Here is a 12,952-nt window from a genome sequence, read left to right on the forward strand (position 1 = left end):
ATACTGTAGAAGGGAGAGCAGGGAGAGGACGTGACTTGACAGATGGAGTTTGGTTACAGCTGAACATCGTGAGTCTGAGCCAGCCCTATAAATAGGACACATATAACTAGACCACAGCAGGGCCAGTTATCTTCTCAGTTATCCTCGCACAATATGTTTGCTAGTTACAAAATAAATAAAGGAAAAGAACTTTTATAAAAGTATAGCTAGTGTACAAACATGTCCATGTTTAAAATATATCAACTGGGTGTCTAAATTTTGCTCCTTCTAATGTCGAGATAATCCAAAATCTGTACTAACAATCTGTATATTAACTTTACTTTACTTCTTGTGGCATTATGATAAACAAAATAACAATATGGCTGTGATGGGCATGTTGATAGTGCTGAGTGTAATGACACAGTGTTCTCTTGTCAGGTGATATCAGAGACTGTCATGTACCCATCATGAATCATTTTAATAACATGTGATCTAATCTGTCTGTGTAAATACACAGCTGGACAGCTTTATGCCAGATGGAGGTGGTGCTTGTTTCAGGACTTGCAGGAACGGAAACTGACTACAGCTTGAATATTCACTGGCTTGAACAATATTTTATTTGCTTTAGCTGGATGTTAACAAATGCAATAGATCCTCCACTGTGTTCTAGAGTGAAATATCTCAACAACTATTGATTCCCTTTCAATTTTGTACAGACTTTGATGTATGTATGGGTTGTAGTGACTTTTGTGATCCCTTACTTTTCATCTGGCACCATCATCAGTTCAGAAATTGAATTGTTTAGAAATTTGGTATATGATTGAAATAAAAAACCACATAACTACTTACATTTCCATCATCAGCAGCTCTACTTTGTGATCAGACAGCGTTAGCACGCTAACATGCTCAGCTAAGATGCTGAACATGGTAAATATCAGCATGGCGTCATTCACATCGTTAGCATGCCAATATTAGCATTTAGCTCAAGTTACTGCTGTGCCTAAGTTCAGTCTTTACAGAGATGCAAGTTACTCTACCTACATTACAGTATATTCAGTTACACACATGAAAGCTGCTGTTAAATATTGGCTGTCTTCATGTGAGGAACTCCTCAGTTTTTGATTTGACAATGTTAACTATGAATAACACTGTTTGGTAGGATTTGCATAATTTTGTGCAGCAGGATGCTGCAGAAAGTAGAACCACAGCAGAAGGGCTACAGTTTAAAGGGATAGAATGTTGGATATATTGGCCATAGAGATGTCTGCCTTCTCTCCAATATTATGGAACTAGATGGCACTCAGCAGGAATATCTCTTTCCAGAAATCATGACCCGGTTACTCAAGATAATCCACAGACCTTGTTGGGGTCAGTTTCATGTGGGAACTATTTTCTTTCCACTGGAGTACACCCACCAACTGTATCACCGCACAGAAGGAAGTGTGCATCTACTGTTAGCTTACTTAGCACCACTGAGCTAGCTAACGTTACAGATCACCTGGGGAGAACACCAATAATATTTACATCTCGTGCTGTTACAAGCACGAGCCTCTTGTCCATGAGTAGATGCACAGTTCCTCCTTCGGGGGCGGCCATACAATTGGCAGGTGTACTTTGGTCGAAAGAAAATAGTTCCTACATGAAACTGCTCACAACAAGATCTGTAGATTATCTTGAGTAACTGGGTCATGATTCTTGAAAAGACACGTTGTTGAGTTTTTCAAGTAATCATTTTTTGCGCTTTGAGCACCACAAGCTGAGTGACATCTAGTTCCATTTTATTGGAGAGAAGGCAGACATCTCTACGGCTGATATCTCACACCACAACAATCTAAATTGATAAATAGCAATACAGGTAAGAGGAAAAATATGTATTTTTGATTTGGGGTGTGAACTGTCCCTTTAAGAATGTTTGTTTGCAGGTATTTAAGTGTTCCCAGGACAATCTCACCCGACCTGCTGAAGGAGAGATGCTCCGGAGCGGCTTCTGACCTCTGACCTCCATGTGCAGCATGCGCAGAAAAAAAAAAAGATAATTCCCCTGTTGAGATCAATAATGTCTCAAATTGTATTAGTGCTGATACTGAGCTTGAAAGGCCTCTGTGTTAACGGAGTATTGGCACCTGGATTGACTATCTACAGATCCTTGTATCATTTCCACTGAAGGCAGCCTTCATTATTTGGGTTCACCGCATCTTGGAACAGACTGAAGTATATTCTGTTCTTTGCAGGGAATTGAGATTGTGTGTGTGTGTGTGTGCTACAGTCTGAGATAGGAAGTTCAACTAATCCTCAATATGCAATGTAACTATACCCCAAAATCCAGTATATCTTGTAAATAGACATTACTGCAGGTTATACAATCCTTCACAGGTAGGTGAGTGGGTTTGTGTTCTCAAAGGACTCTTTGTTCTAAGGTTTGGAGCCAAAGAGGTTCTCTTTTTACTTTTAATTGCAGTTTTGGTCTTTAAATAGCGGAGGCAGGACCAAGTCATCGTTTTGCAAGTCTGAAATCTTGACAGTCAAGTCCCAAGTCAGAGCAGGTAAGTCCTGAGTCAAATCCCAAGTCTCAGATAAAGTCCTTAACTTTGAGTTTTGCATACGAAACAGGTCACAATTTAATGTGATTTTAACAACAGAGTAATACAATATTAAATTTACAAAACTCATGAATGCTTTTTAAAATTTAAATTTATTTGTTAAATCAAGCACGACTGAACATTGTACTTTCACAGCACACAGCACTATTAACTCGTACCACACAGAATGAATGTGTGTGTTTCTGTCCTGTCTTGTTGTATCTGACTCATCTTATATTGGGAAAAAAATTGGCTTGAAGGAAGATATCAAGTATGTTCACGTCAAAAGGTTCAAGTCCAAGTGACGTCACGAGTCAAAGTCCAAGTTGTGTTGCAAGTCTGTTGTGATTCTGTCAAGTTTCGTCTGAAGTCATCGAATTTCAGAGTTCACACCTTTGTTAAAAAGTATCACAGATTAACATTTGCAATTGTAAAAGCAGACACATAAAGACAAGTGTTGAAAATACTAGATATCAACAGTTAATAGAAGAATTTTAACATTCTCTTTGGAAGGAAAACAGATGGAATATGTTATTTTGTGGACCCTTTAGGATTTACTAACAGAACACCTTGTATGTCTCTTGTATATCAGTAGATGGCACTATGTGATCAGAGTAAAATCCATGTCAGATTAGCCCCACACCTCAGCCCAAATGAATTTACATTTCAGTTTGCACTTCTTTTGTGATAATGACTTCCGAGTGCACAGATGGTGTTAGAGAAATATCATTCAGTATAGAGGGAAAGGGGAAATAAGGAAACTTCCCAAGTGTTATTTACAGTCCATTGTCTCATGTGTTACTTAGGACAGACTGTTACTAGAGTTGGCCAGTAGGTGGCAGCATACCACCACAATTCCTTTAGACTTGTTTTCCCTTCCCATCCTCATTATTTCCCAGATGCTGTTTCTTCTTACTTTTTATTTCTAATTTTATTTTTTTAAAAACAGTAATTACAATCTGTAACTCAAACGAAAACATAAAAATCCAATAGAGTAAATTATGCATGCTATCATAAGCCTGTCCCATATTGTCTACTACAACAATACATATTTTTATGATATGAAATAGAAATTTCACATTTTTTCTCCAAAGCTAAGGCCAGTTTTAGAATTTTTTTGGGGGGATGTACTGTGTGGCAACGGTGCAGCATATTCTGCATCACCCCACCAATGTGTGTAAATAGCATCACTAATAGGGAAGGATTACCCCATAATATTAATATGAACATTAATAACTAATATGGAGATGTCGAGTATTTTATGTTTTTAGTCAATAAAAAAATCTATGTTTTATTGACGTATTTTAAATCCACACTGCCATGCGGTGTAAGAAACACCGGCTTCAATCTGTGCATCTATCATTTTTAAGAAAAGAAAGCAAATGTAAGTGTCTTATTCATACACAAATAACAGTTCCCACAATTGCTCATTCATAATATAAATACCACGAAGCACAGCATTTCTTAGATTTTTAAAAACTTGCCCACCACCCTTTCTTTCTTTCTTTCTTTCTTTCTTTCTTTCTTTTTTTTTCCCAGCTGATAATAATCTGGTCATTCATTTCTTGATCGTGAACGTGTCAGCGGTTTGAAAAAAAAAGAAGACGAGACAGTATAAAGCAAAGCCTTTTAACTTGTGCTCCATGTGTGACTGGCTCCGGATCTGCTATTAAATGAATAAATAAGCTTAAATAGCTTGTGAAGGTGTGACACACTGGGTAAGAGAAATTCCTTCAGTCAAACAGTGCATCTATATCTGATTTTTGTCATAACATGATTTATAATAAGTTATAGTTAGTCTAAACTTAAGTTAACATATTTACTATAAAAACATAATTGCGTTTAATTGAAATAAAAATGATAACTTGTGAGATACTGACCGGTATTGATTACCCATCATTTTACTGTATGCACACTCCTCCAGACAAATATTAAGATAGACATTTTCTCTGCGAGGTGTTTAATAAGGTGTATAAAATGTATTTAAAAATTAAATCTGATTTAAAATGTGTGAGAAAGTGATGCTAAACGTGCAGTTGACAACCTGACTTTAAAGCTGCTTTAGTGTTTCCTTTCCTGGTTTACACAATCAGACATATTTTATCTTAATTTTGCATCGATAATTTCTCTTGATTCATGTTCACAATATTAATTAGGATATTTCTTTTATGCAGAATTCTAAGAGTTTTAACAGAAAAATATGTGTGTGTCGTAGTGTATGGCACTTCCTATATGAATATGTTAAAGATAAAAGGAAAGTAATCATGTTTGATGTCGGTCACTGAGAAGGAAACCACAGGAAAAAAAAGTGGAAGTCTTTGTTGAAATATTACAGGAATATTTATTGATTTCTTTTTTTAAATGAAGTCTCAATTTGTCTTTGCAATATCTCCCCTCACAAGTCAGTCATATACACGCGCACTTATCTTTTGGTCGGAAGGACCGTCCCGTTACCGGAGGGTTACCGGCTCACTCCCCAACAACACCGTCAGACTACCGTGGAAGCTTCCTAACACACCACGCGCAACCCTCCGACACTCACAGAGCAATGGCAGCCCGTGAAACGTTTGAAAAAGGGGAAACAAACTTTTCAAAATGACTTTTTTGTTTACATAGCAGGTGGCCCCTGACGTCACACGGGGTCGCAGTACGCCCAAAAATAACAACACACCTCCGCGCACAAGCAAGTGCCTCCCCTGGGGGGGTTTCTAGTCCCAAATATACTTGCTTGCTGGGATACAGCTTGATGTGTGTGTTTGAATCGTAACGAAAAAAACAAGCCGCGTTCTTCCTCGCATTTGCGCGTCATTCAAACAGGACTCAGTGTACTGCTTTCCCCCTCTGTTGCATTAGTAATAACAGCGGCGTTGACGGGAGACAGCAGGAGAGAGTGTGTGTGTGTCTCCGACAGCGGTGCCCAGCGGAGGAATATTGAGCTTTTTTATTTACTCTGCAGCTTGTTGTTCATTTTCTCTGCGTTATGGTGAACTTGGACAGTCACGTGTGAAGATCTCTGCAAACACAGAGGACGACGGCTTCTCACCTGGCGTGTCCCCTTTGACTTTACCGCGAGGAAAAATATAGCTACCTGCCGCTTTTTTTGTGGTAAGTTTTTCCCCCCTTGCCCAAGAGCCTGTTTCTCTCCGCACTCTTTGACTTTTTGTGTGTGTGTGTGTGTGAGAATTAGGGAAGTGGACCGCCGGCCACAAGTTTGCCCCGGTGTTATCTGGCGCTTTGCAACTTGGCTCGCGACGTTGTTATTTACACGTCGCGCGTGGACTTCCTGTGCTTTTTTAATTAGGGAGCAGCTGTGAACATATTTCACCTAGCATTGGAGTTTTCATGTTGGACCTTCGGGCAGCTCTGTCCAGGCTTTGGCTGCCCTGAACGCTCAACGCTGACTTTTGAAAAGCCGACTTATTGTTTCCTATTTAACCTTTAATTCATCTTATTAATGCGGCTTACAAATTATAGCCTATAAACGAGTTTTATTCACCACTAACTTTCACATGACATATCTAAAAACTAATTTTACAGCTTAATTTTGTCAGAAATGTGCTGAATTCGGTCATATTATTACTCTGTTGGATTTCAATCTGATCTAAAGGCGCCTTTAACAACATATTATGTCAGATTATATCTACAGTAATGTCATGAGAGCTATTTTTGCTGTATTTATTGGTTGTTTATAATTGTATTAATTACTAAAATGCAAGTAAACAGTGGATTAATTATGTGTAATACAACTTGCAACATATTTATTATGCTAAATTTATATATATTTCTTATTTTAAATTCCTTTACTGTTGTAGCCATGGCATTTTCATCTCTCACACACAGGGGTTGCATATTTTAAAAGCATTTTTTTAATATCATGTTTTTAAAATAGCATTGTCACACTGTCTTAAGCTCGAACCTTCACACCCAAACAAATGCAATTAGATTTAAAGCACAGGCTGTTTTTATAATTATCAATGCTTCATCTGCATGATCAATATCTACGATTATCAGCAGTCACCTTACCGTGCTTGCTCGCTCCATTTTTATATCCCATCTTTTTTCGTTGTCCAGAAAGCATCAGGGATGCTGGTGGCATATCAGAAATCATCATGACTGATTTTAACAAATTAGGCAAAAGCTTCTAAAAGCATCTGCTGACTTCCTTTCTATTTCCCTCTGTGTCTTGCCACTGTTCTCTTGCAATCACTGCGGCCCCCAAAAAATCAATAGATGTAACTTTTTTTTTTTTTGGTGAAGAAAGGCTAACAAGGTAGTGGGGGAGCTGCTGAACTCTTCGGGCCTGTCCTCTGATCAGCTTTCACCCCTGGATTAGCTGGATCGACCCTCCTTGTTGGAGCCGCAGGGTGCACAGGTGTTCCCTCCTCAGTTATGCAGGTGTGGGCCAGTTCCCCCCTCACTCTGCAGCTCTCACTCTTCAAAGGGCCAGGCGGCAATAAATGCCCCTTGTGAAATATGTCATCGACAGTGCACAATCAGCCCCTTTGTTGAGGTGCCCCTGTAATCATTTCTTAAAGCATTTTTTAAAGCAGTGCGTGCTCTGGTGTTTACTTGTTGTCAGGGGTAGTGTGTGCGGTAAGTAAGGTCAGATGATTTTTGTAAAACACAATGCGTTTGTTCCCCCCCAAGGCAGTGGGAGAGATGGAGAGAGACTTGCCATTAGTCTCCCTCCAACACTGACCGTTGTTAGGAGCAGTGCACTTATTACCTCGACTCTTCCCACTCTGCGTCCGTTTTTTGATTGCTGCATTTATCATCGGGCAGTCGTGCTCTACATTATGGTAATAGGAAAATGAATGTCCTCCACAGGATTAATGTGTATACCCTGTCATACGTTTCAATCATTTATCAATATTAAGATTCAGCTTTCAGCTCAATGAACACTGGTTGATGCACGATTGTATCTCAGATATGGAAATTGTTGCTTCCATCCGAGCTGAAGTAGAGAACGCTTTGCAATTTATTTTTAATTTCCAAGAGAAAACTTTGTGTGCATTTGCTGTGAACGCAGAAAACTGCTCGCGCCGACAATACGTGCAAAAATGGGAATCACAGCCGAACTCCGGAGAGTGGATTTTTCTGCACATATCACATCAATTCTGTTTTGAGTCAGAGTACTTCTTAGGCAATGAAACACTTGCTCACTTTTGGATTAGCTTTTGAATTGCACCATCACCCATCCCCCAACACCTCCGTAATGAAACAGACTGCTCGCTCAACCCTTGAGGTGTTGCTGCATTTGGGGGGGAAAATGGGTAAGAAAATCGAGGGAGTGGTGCACCAGCTTCACTTTTCTAAACATCTCACTGAGCTCATCCATGTAACCTGCACACTGTGTTTTCATATGCAGCTAACTCGGCCCTGTTACTAAGCTTAAAGGCAATTAAATGGCAAATGTTCAGGTTTTATCCCAGTTAACTTCATAGAAATGTTTCCATGACAACCTCCATGCAAGTTAAAGCAACCAGAAGTGATCAAGTCCTTTTTTTCTCCTCCCCTCCTCCCTCTCACTTTGCCCCCTCCTTTCCTCTGGAAGAATGGAATTTGTGTTGACAGTTTTGGCCTTTAATGGCACTTTTGTGCCGCGCAAAAGTATTTGTTTACGGGGATCATATACTGCAAGCTGTCAGCTTCGGAAAGATTGACTTCTTAAGATAAAAGAGTGCATTACATGCTTAAGAGGCCACCCTTTTGCACTGTAATTATCCACATCACAGTAATGATGTTTTGTGTGCCACAGTTACTAAGAGTCTTGAGACAGCTCAGACTTTTTTAGTTACGCTCTGGGTCACTTCTTAAGCCCGACTCGACTCTGTTGTGAGGGAGAACCGTTGTGACTCTTTGGCCGGAGAAAGCAGTGCAGGGTGGGGTCAGGGGATGAGGATTAGAAGGGAGATTGCAGGCTGCCCACACAAGGCTACGTTAAGAGCTATCTGAGGAAAGCCAGTGGACTTACTTTTTTTCACACCGGCCATTTGTTTCATCTCAGTTCACAGCCCTGTGCAGAATTTGTTGAATGTATTTTTATGGGTTTCCTGTTTTCTTGGCCAAAGTTTAAAAAGACTATGCGGTTGCATTAGATCAAAACAATCAAGTGTCAAAATATCTTGCAAAGATTGTTTTGCAAATATTATATCTTGCGTCATTAAACCTCCTTCCAAGGCTCGTAAAGCCACAAACAAAATGACACAGCTCTCACAAGTTAGAAAGTGTAGCTCTTGGCTGGCGTGTAAAACCTCGCAGTGTGTCAGATTCTAAAATGGAAAGGGACATGCATGTTAAATTCTAAAACAAACTTTCAGTTTGCTTGCACAACATTTCTTTAAAGCTATGTAAGACAATTTATGCCTTTTCATAGAGTTCACCTCCTGGCACCACAGTCTTGATGGTGACCTTGTAGTTTAATAGTCTCCCGTCGAGCTGACACTCAGAGCTGCCAAAAGCTTGGACTGCAACACTAACGGACTTGTCAGTCTGTTTATCCAATAAACTATCATTTCAATCGCAGTCCACCAGCAGCAGCTACACACATTGCTTGCTCCGATTTCTCTCTTTTCCCCTGTTCGTTGTTGAGTTAACAATTGCATGTTTACTTGCTGGTCAGTGTGGTGTGAAGGCATGGCAGCTTTTATTCAAGTCACGGTCAGATGGACAGTGTCCTGGTGTGAAAAAATGTGTTGGTTTTGGGGTCTTGCCCTGAATTAAAGATAGAGGGTCACTCATGGTAAAAGGCAAGGTCACTGTTGCTCAGACCGCGTTCAGCCATCAGCCTGTCACTCGTAAACAGTCAGACTCTCATGTGAGACAGCACTGTAGGCTAACAGTGGGAGCTATCCGCCATTTTTGTCTTTATTAAAGTGTCTTTCAGTGATGACAACTGTCTCTGGTTATTAGTTGTGTGATGGATACTGCATCCTGCACATTTGGCAATTATGTAAAGTGACAAAAAAAAGGAAGTTACACTTGTTTTGATCAATTTATAATGATCTAAAAAATTGATTTGTTTTTAATGTATGCGTGACAACGATAACAGAGCTTCAGCTATAGACTGTTTCTGACCAGGATACAGATACATCAATACCTAACAGTTACCAAGGATTCCCTCCAAGGATCTTTCCTCTTTACCCAGAGAGACACACAAGGAGAGAGAAGGAAAAACAATGTTTATTTCGAACATGTTGTGAGAGGGGGAAAAAAAACATGGGGGGGATTCGTGACAGTAACAGTTTTTGACAGGCACATTAGGCTGCAGAAAGAGCATCCAGCTCGGGGCTGAGGGCATATGGTGCTGCCTTCTGCCGGCGTAGCTCTAGACCAAGTTACAACACTCGCGCAGGGTCACGACTGTCTCAGGTTTGTTCCTTCTGTCTCACTCATCTAAATAAAAACAGGAGGGAAAAAACGGAAGCGGGGGGTTGGGTGGCGGCGGCGGCAGTGTTGAGTGGGTTCGGCGGGGCAGGGGGTGTCATATAGTAGCTGTGTCTTTCAGTAAAGGACAAAAGGAATGTTTCCAGTCGAGCCCTTTGGGCCAGGACATAATTTGGTCAAAATGTGCAGGAGAGACATTTGACATTTTCAGAGATGCATCACTGTTAGTTTGGGGTTGTTTCACAGCAACACACTCGCCACCACAATGTCTGTTTCTGGCATGGCAAATCTAAATTTGCATAAAACATAATAGCAGTTATCTGGTTACAAGCAAGTATAGTGTTGTGATTTTATCTCCTTTCACCATCTGAACACCCAGCTTGCGCTCTTGGATGGCAACCCCTAATCCTACTCTAAACAATGACCTTGTTTTCACCACATTGGCTCTGTTGGGTTTTTTACTCTGTAATGTGGGGAGGATGGACTTGGATAATGTGTAGGATGACGCAGGGCTCTGGTCTGAAGACAGCAGATCGGTGGGAGGGTAATTACAGGCTACTGTGCAGCTCTCCGGATTTTCCCCGGATCACAGCGATAGGCCTCCGAGCTCAGCCTCCATCGCTACTCTCCGAGAATGAAATAAAATGGCCACAACATATGGAGGCAGCAAAACAATGGTTTATTTTTATGATATTTGATGAGTGGTTTTTAATTTATATTGTCACTTCTGGCAAGCAGCAGGGCAGATGGTGCAGACTTGAGTGCCCATTAGAGCCTAAATACCTCCAGGCAGCTGTTGGTCATAAACTTTTTTTCTTTTTTTTTTTTTTAGTTTTTTCATGCATGTTTTTTTTTCTATTCATTTTCTCTCTTTAACACGGTTTGGGTCAAGAGGAGTCAAACCTGTTACAACACCTGTTTCTGCATATGCAAATCTGTTGTTTTGTCATTTCATTAGGCAAGGCAAAAAGACAAGGGTCCCTTGTGGTTGCAAATGCGACTGGCACCGGGCCCAGTTGGCATACTGCACAGCAGAAAGATGCTCGAGGCGTTGTGAGGGGAGGGACGAGAAGTTGGGTTTCTGTAGTAAAGTGAGTCAGGCATTGGATGCCGTCACACTACAGCTCAGTCTGGATGGGTTCCCAAAGTTTGGAGTCAAAGTTGTCTTGGAATTAAAGAGGGGGCCCATTATCTGTCTCTATCTTCTCTGTAAAGAGGAGCTGTAAGTGAATGATGAAGGACATGCCCAGTAGCCAAGAAGTGGCGCACGCGTGCCTGGCACACGCAAAACACCTCCTTCCACCCTCTCCCCCTGCCCGCCCCCCTTGGTGTCCTCTTCTCTACCCCTCCTCCTCATCCACCTCCCATCCTCATCCCTTCATCATCTGGTGCTCTCCTGCAGCGCTCGCCTCTTAACCACATGTGCCAGCGCCGGGCCTGCTCTTGCTCCGGGGCTAATTGTTCACTGGTAAACTGCATGCTTGTTGGTGGGGGTCTCCTCTTCATCCAGGCACACTGCTACAAAGCAGGATGGCGGCGGTGATGATGGCGGGGTGTGTGCTGGGGGGTGGGTGGAGGGGGGTACAGATCATGATCTCTCCATGCAGTTTATTTTCGCTGTATAAGTCTGAAGATTGTCGGTTGTAATCCGGCCTGTGCTCTGAATGCAACAAATACACCATGAAATTAAAGGTTATTGCAAGAGCGTAATGCAAAAGCTCTGTTTGAGATTAGCAAAGCTGTTTGCAGACCTGGGGAGAATGAGGAGGGAGGGGAGGACAGCAGAGTGTGCTTTTCTTTCCTGTTTTTGACAGTCGGTCCAAGAATCCCCCTCTGGGAACTGGACTGGTTTGTCATTTTTTTTTAAAAAAAACAGAATTTATTGATATTCTTTGATTTGCCTGCAGTCCAGTTGTGTCAAAATCCTTAAGGACACTGTATCTACTTTTTTTGCTGTTTGATTTTCTGTTCTCGTGGTCCAGTATAACTGACCTGTAGAGTCCTGTCTAATCCATGGTTACTCGTTCTAATCTAGTGCTATTGTAGTCTTTTCATCAGCGCCTTCCTCAGCCCAGACCAAAGAGCTGGATGGATGGATGGAAAGACCTAGGACTAGTCCGGTGCTGAGTTAATCTCATCTGATAACTGAGGCCTTCCTCTGCCTCCCTCTCCTGTCTCTCCTTTCTTCTCTCCCCCTCTCCATCTTCCTCCTCCCTTTCCCAACCATGGATTGGTGGGTCTGATTTGTAGTTCTGCTCCTCTCTCACCACGCAGACGGCATTAAAGCCAGGCCCCGCAAGCCCCCTCTGATATGGGAGAGTTCATTAGAGATGTGCCTTTGATGGGCAGCCTTTTCATGTGACTACCGGTTTTTCAAATACCTTGATGTAGAAGCTTAAGAAGGCATTGTGCAGTAAGCCCTCCTTTTGATGCGACTTATTTAGATCTGCATAGTAAATCAGGGGGGAGTAAATAACCAGCCAACAGATGGAAGCAAGGAGATAAGGCACCAGCGAACAATCGCATTTGTATTTTGTTATGATGTTGACAGCAGCTAAAATTCACTAATCTAGAGCCACTGATCTGCATTTCAAAGAAATCTCATTTAGCAGCGGGGAGGATAAAGTTCCTCTCATTGTGTCTATTTTATTGCATTCTTCACTAATTTATCTGCCCACAGATTTAACGTGCAGGGCTCGGTGGTAGGAGCCGGCGTCCGCGCGTTGCATAGGGGGTCTTAAATACTGTGAAAGCGGTTACGTCTAGACTGTGAGCTGAGGGTAATTACACGTCTGACCATGAATAGAATGAGTTTGAAGACTCATCTTTCTTCGGGCGGGCCTGAATTGCTCGACTAACACTGATAAGGAGCATTTGGTCCCCACAGAAATATTGCCAGTGACTTTCCATAATGCCCCCCCCTCCTTTTCCAACACCAAGGATGGTATTTACTTTTAAGATAAAGTTATTGTGTACAGTAATCTGACTTGTTAGCATAATGTCCTCTT

General features: G+C 41.5%; 1 protein-coding gene across 7 annotated transcripts in view; it reads left to right on the forward strand.

The window, feature by feature from the left end:
• Positions 1 to 5,288: 5,288 nt before the first annotated feature.
• Positions 5,289 to 12,952, forward strand: part of foxp2 (forkhead box P2) — a 117,876-nt gene continuing 110,212 nt past the window's right edge. For all 7 annotated transcript variants that reach the window (XM_033614567.2, XM_033614572.2, XM_078164932.1 and 4 more), the window contains exon 1: positions 5,289 to 5,663. The gene's annotated coding sequence lies outside the window, so the exon portion shown is untranslated. The remainder of the gene's footprint in view (positions 5,664 to 12,952) is intronic.

This window comes from Epinephelus lanceolatus, chromosome 23 (genome assembly GCF_041903045.1).
Source record: "Epinephelus lanceolatus isolate andai-2023 chromosome 23, ASM4190304v1, whole genome shotgun sequence".
NCBI lineage: Eukaryota > Metazoa > Chordata > Actinopteri > Perciformes > Serranidae > Epinephelus > Epinephelus lanceolatus.